Source organism: Desmodus rotundus, chromosome 2, assembly GCF_022682495.2.
Source record: "Desmodus rotundus isolate HL8 chromosome 2, HLdesRot8A.1, whole genome shotgun sequence".
Lineage (NCBI taxonomy): Eukaryota > Metazoa > Chordata > Mammalia > Chiroptera > Phyllostomidae > Desmodus > Desmodus rotundus.
The window spans coordinates 85,568,769-85,574,713 of record NC_071388.1 but is presented as its reverse complement, the minus strand read 5'-3'; the positions used below and the strand labels follow the sequence as shown (position 1 = coordinate 85,574,713).

At 40.4% G+C, this 5,945-nt stretch overlaps 1 pseudogene; it reads right to left on the bottom strand.

Annotated features, from left to right (window-relative positions):
• Positions 1-4,364: 4,364 nt before the first annotated feature.
• On the bottom strand, positions 4,365-4,773 carry LOC112320442 (phosphatidylinositol N-acetylglucosaminyltransferase subunit P-like; annotated as a pseudogene).
• Between the last annotated feature and the right edge of the window lie 1,172 nt (positions 4,774-5,945).

Genomic DNA, 5,945 nt, shown 5'->3' with positions numbered 1-5,945 from the left:
ATATTTTTTGGTTGTGTACTAAGAAAAGTACTAAAGCCTGTTATTATGTATGTATTTCTGTTCTATTTGAATCTTGTAGTTTCTGCCACATGAAAGAAGCTACATTACTTCCTGTAAATCTCTCATAAATATTTAATTGTCACTGTGAATTGTAGCCTTTAGAATTGTAAGGTGCCCTTTGTCTTGGTAATGGTTTTTGGTCTGAATTCTACTTAATTGGATTTCAAAATCTCTGTGGTTATCCTTATTTGCATTTTGTTGGTATACCTTTTTCCATTTTTTTCATTGTTAGCATTTCTGAATTATTTTCTATTAAGTTTGTTTTTTTGTCTTTTCTGAGCAGCATAGAGTTGGGTTTTGATTTGTCCTTTTAATAGTGGGGTTAAGCCCTCTATTGGTTGATATGTTTGGTTTCAGATGTCTCATCTCATATTATATTTATATATGTAATATTTAGCATATATGATGATGGTAAGTGCTATCGAGGAAGTTAAGGAGAAAGTGGGGATAGGAAAAGAGGGGCAGAACATTTAAATAGGTAGTCAGGGAAGGCTTCCCTGAAAAGGTGATGTTCGCACAGACTGTTGAAGTAGGTGCACGAATGAACTGTTTGGGTAAGTGAGGTTAGGACTTGTCCTGAGGGAGAGAACAGCTGAAGCAAAGGCCCTGGCACACAAGGCTACCTGGTGTGTTTTCCAAGGCCCGCGGGGAGGAGAAAAGTGGAAATTGGCCAGAGGGGAGGATCAACGGGATGGGACAGAGCCCTCTCAGTCTCAGGGAGGGCACAAGGCCACCCGTTAGGGAGGAATTTTAGTGCCAGGTCTTGAGAATAACATTACTTCTGCCATCTCACAGTCCTAAATGAATAACTAGAAGGGAATCCATTAGCAACTCTGGGTATGCTAGCCTAGATAGGAGAGGAAACCAGGCTTATATTTTGGGGTGCAACTCAAATTATGCATGAAAGTAGTTTCATCTCTGCTGATCTGGAGGGTTGGATTACAAAACACCTTCCCGATGCAACGTAAATGATCCTTCCCATTTCTGATGTTCTAGTGTCTGCTCTAGATTCTCCCCAGACACAGCAGATGCAGCTTCACAGCTTTTCACTACTTGTACGAAGGTGTGCGTTTACAGGGGAAGAATTGTTTTGAAACATGTCATAGAAATAAAATGTGCAAAAAGCGTAGAAAACATCAAAGTTCTGTACTGAGAGGTTTGACTACAGGCCAAAACGCGACATAGAAGTATTTCTAATTCTTTTAAAGTTAAGTATTCGGCTTACACCCAGCCTCTTTTTTACAAAAAAATAGGCCTAAAATAAAAAAAGGACAGAAAATTGTTTGGCAGAGAAACGAGAATGAAATAGGTGTCCGTTTGAGAGGAGGCACGGGGATGAATTAAGTCTGCAATCCAGAAAAAAACTTCAGGATTCAAGTGGATGGGAACAGAGAAGGGACAAACTTTAAATGTGTGTACCTTTACTTCTTCTTTGACTTAACGTGTTTCATTTGGCAGCATTTTAATTCTCTCTTTCACTTGTTTTTCTTAAGCGAAACTGACACAGTGAAATGCTGTGTAAGTCACAGCTCATATAGAAAACTGAACAGTGCATTGTAAAACAGGACACAAAACAAAAGACTTCATCTCCGAGCTGAGATCATCGCGGTGGCGCACGCCGACCCGGGGGCAGCAATTCAACCCTTACTGAGAGCCCGGGACGGTCTTCATGATTCTTGGTACACTATTGCCCCCTGCTGGCCATGTGGAAACACTGACTACAGAAAAGGGTTTTCATAAAATTTTCCTTTTTAGAGCAATGTTAGCGTGCTACCAGAGAAGTTAGATGTAGTTCCAAGATTTAAAACGGAGTGAAGGGATTAAGAAAACAGCAACAACAAAAATTCATGGGTATAGACAACAGTATGGTGATTACCAGAGTGAAGAGGAGGGAGGGGGCAGGTTGAAGAGGGTAAAGGAGGATACATAGAGACAAAAGGAGACCAGACTTTGGATGGCGAGCGCACAATGCAGTGCGCAGATGATGTATTGAGGAATTCTACACTTGAAACCTATATAACTTTATTGACCAATGTAATCCTAATAAGTTCAATGAAAACTAAACCAGAGTAATTTTAAGAATTGCTTTCTAAAAAGCTGAATATCAAAAAACAATCATAAAACCTGCAGCTTTTCCTACTCCCTGGTATGTTGAAAATAAGTCTTTGACTCAGTTATTAGGCTAAGGAACCCGGTTATCTTTTTCAGTTTCTGAGGGCAACAAGAGTACAAGGCAATTGAGGTAACTTAGAGAAAAATTGGTAAAGTGGGAGCAGGGAGTAGGCAGAGAAAACTGAGAGCAAAATGTGCAGAAGGAAGGGGTCGTGAATAATTTACATACAATAAGGGAAAAGCAGTTCGATCTTGAACAGATCTCTGCATTCCTCTCAGAGGGTGTTGGCTGGAAAACTGGCTTGTCTCCAAGGAAAAGCCTGGATGGGTCATCTGTAAGCCTTCAGGTCTCTGCCTCTCGTGGGTTTGGTCATAGAAACTTCTCAGAACCATTAAAATGTGGGTTGGGGTCCTGAGGCAGAGCAGAGACACATAATGCTCAGAGTTGATTTCCTGGTTTACTCTGCAGTTCCTAAAGAGGACAGGGCTACCTCCTGGATGGAAGTGAGCCCATGTGCAATCTGTGTGTTTGAGCGTGGGAGTTTCATGTTAACTGTTCCGGGTTTCAGATCTCTAGGGCCCACGGGCTGCTAGTCCCTGCATGCCAGAGCTTCCAGAGGGATTAGGTAACAAGGTGCCTGGATCTCCTCTCACTCCATCAAAGCAATTTACAAGCTTGGGACCTTGCTTCAGCTTTTGGGTTTTGCTCAGACTCCTTGTCCATGAGGAACATGATTAGAGAAGAACCTTTTAATATTTAGAAAATTACATGCATATTTACCTACAAAATTACACCCTGTTAGGATAAACCTAGAAATCGAGACTGAATTACTCCTGAATTACTCTTAGTTTTTTATTTTCTTTTCAAATCTTTTTAAAGATTAAGTTTTTCACACTGAGTGTCACTTCTAAAACTTCTGAAGTTCCCACTTCAAAGGCACAAATGTTGGATTTTACTAAATAAGAATTTGAGACAACATTTACATGACTTCCTTCAGGTAACAATTAACAAGCTGATTCCTTAAAGCTTGAGGTATATTCACAGTGTCAATTTCAGTGCTCATAACACTTTCTGTTTCTCTTGTGTGAAATCTTATTATTTATTTATCTACTCACTTAAATTTACATTCCCCACTATGGCAGGTGTTAAAGATGTGGCAAAAAGTTGGATAGGCTATAGCCTTAAGCTTTTCATAGTAATTTAGAAAAATGTAGAACTATATAGTATGATAACCATGCAAGGAGTCAAGAGTAGAAAACTCATTCCTTCTTCTTCTTCTTCTTTTTTTAAAGATTTTATTTATTTATTTTTAGAGAGAGGGGAAGGGAAGGAGAAAGAGAGGGAGAGAAACATCAATGTGTGGTTGCCTCTCCTGCACCCCCTACTGGGGACCTGGCCTGCAACCCAGGCATGTGCTCTGATAGGGAATCAAACTGGTGACCTTTTGGTTAGCAGGCCAGTCCTCAATCCACCAAGCCACACCAGCCAGGGCAATTTTCCCATTTCTTTTCACTTCATTTTTTTTTATTCCATCCCATCCCTTCCCCTGCCATTTCATTTCTTCTCCTTTTTACTGTTTCATTTTATGTATATTTATATTAATTTTATTTGTTTAAATTACAAATCAGGAATGTTGGCTATCCTTTCTTAATGTATTTTTGCATATTCCCTAGTACTGCAGCGCTTAGCACAAATTTTGCATACATTTGTAACAAACTTCTGTTGAGTGAGTATGACCACTCAATGGCTGCCTAGCACTAGCGCCTATGCCAGGAGGATGTACATTTTGATCTCAGTGCAGGAGAAGAATGAAACTAGGGGGAATTTATATTCCCCCTAGAAGAAAGTATTAGGAATATTTGCATTCCAACTCTTTGGGGTAATAAGAAACCTTTTTAATTAAAAAGAAAGATAGAAGAACAAAAAATTTTAGCCTGTAATTACCTGAGGAAATGTCTCTTTTTAATGATTGTTTTTATGTTGCTAAATGCATACGGGATTCTTCACATTTCTGCCTGTGCACATCCTTATCAGATCTGCATACATGCCCCTACTGAAGATAGGGTGGAAACCTGTACTTTCTTTTCAAGAGAGTAAACAAACACCATGTCTGTTTTTCAAAAAAAAAAAAAAAAAAAAAGGTTTTTGCCAAAAATGTTTAATGAATGCTTGGTATTAGTCTACATACAATTCAGGTTTTGGTGTGAAGGTCTTGGACCACACGAAAGAACATTTGGTTTACTTCACTGGTAGTACTATGTCATTGCTAGGATGGCCTCTCCTTGGCATTTCTTCTGCTGTTGACTTCTAGCTTAGTGACCTGTGAATGTATTAATGGAATTAAGTAAAGAGGTACTTATATTTATTCCAAATAAGAGTACAAAAGTGATTACTATGGAATGAGGAGGTGGATAAGCAACGCAATGCACCTGCACTGCATAATATTGTTGAAGTCAATAAATTAAGTATAAGGAATTTAGCCAAGATTCAAAAATAAAAGTCCACAAGTGATATAATATGAGGCCAGATGGGTTGCTTTAAAAAAGAACAAAACCATAAATCGCTCTTTCTGGCAATGGCGATGGTGAATTTTCCACCATTTCCCCTGTTGCTTTAGAAAATCTTGGGTGCTTCAAGCACTCACTCGGGACCCCCTCGACAGGTCCACAGCTCGATCACTTCTGCACTGAGTCCTCTGCACAACTGCAAGCGCTGTGCAGGGACCAGTGTGGGGGGTGGCGAGGGAGGACAAATTCAGGAGAAGGCCCAGTCGCCACCGCGAGTCCCATCCTGGTGCAGGTGCAACTACCTCCTCGCTCTGCGGGAGCTCTCCAGCTCTGAAGTTACGTTTATAGTCTCCCTCCTTTCCCATCTAAAGCTCTGTAGACTCCACATGGAAAGTTTGGAAGTATTTTCTGGTAAGCGGTGGTGATAGGAATTAGGATGGAAGAAGTTTGGAAGGTTAAACAAATTGTTGACTGTACTATTCTGAATAGTGCAGGCCTCTTTTAATTCTAGTATTTTGTGCTTTTCCTCCACATCAGATGTGACCTGAAAGTATGACTTTTAAAAAGTGCCAACTTCTGAATTTCACATGTGAGGCGGCCTACAGAGCGTTTTGTAAATGTTTCATTGCATGTGGTGCTGGGCTAGATGCTGCTGAGAGGACTTCTCAGACAGGCTCCCATCCTCAAGCTATTTATAATAGAATGTGAGAGGAACAAAACCAAGTCTTAAGAAGCAAAGGAAAAAAACCTCAGACACAGACAACGGTCTTGAGGTTACCGGAGGGAAAGGGGAGTGGGGGGTGCATAGAGAAGGGTGAAGGGGGGATAAATGGCAACTGAAAGAGACTTGACTTGGGGTGGTGAGCACACAGTACAATTTACAGATGATGTTAAAGAATTGGACACCTGAAACCTATATATTTTTATTAACCAATGTCACCCCAATACATTCAGTAAAAAGGAAGCACAAAACACAAAAAGTGAGTAAGATATGCAAAATTTTGCTTATATTTCAGGTAAACATCCTTGGTTAGTAGAGGGCAGAATGGTTAAAACTGTTGAAGGTACAGACATTCACCTCAAATTATCCACCTGAAAAGCTGGAATTCGTGTGTGCAGATCCCCTCTGTCCAGCAAGGGTTCTATGTCCCCGGCTGTCTGCCGCTTTTGCATGTAAGCTCAGACGTCCGCTGTGTGGATGGCTGAAAACAGTGGATGTTCTTAGAGTTCCTCATAGTTGATCACTCTTGCCAAAGCCAGACTGA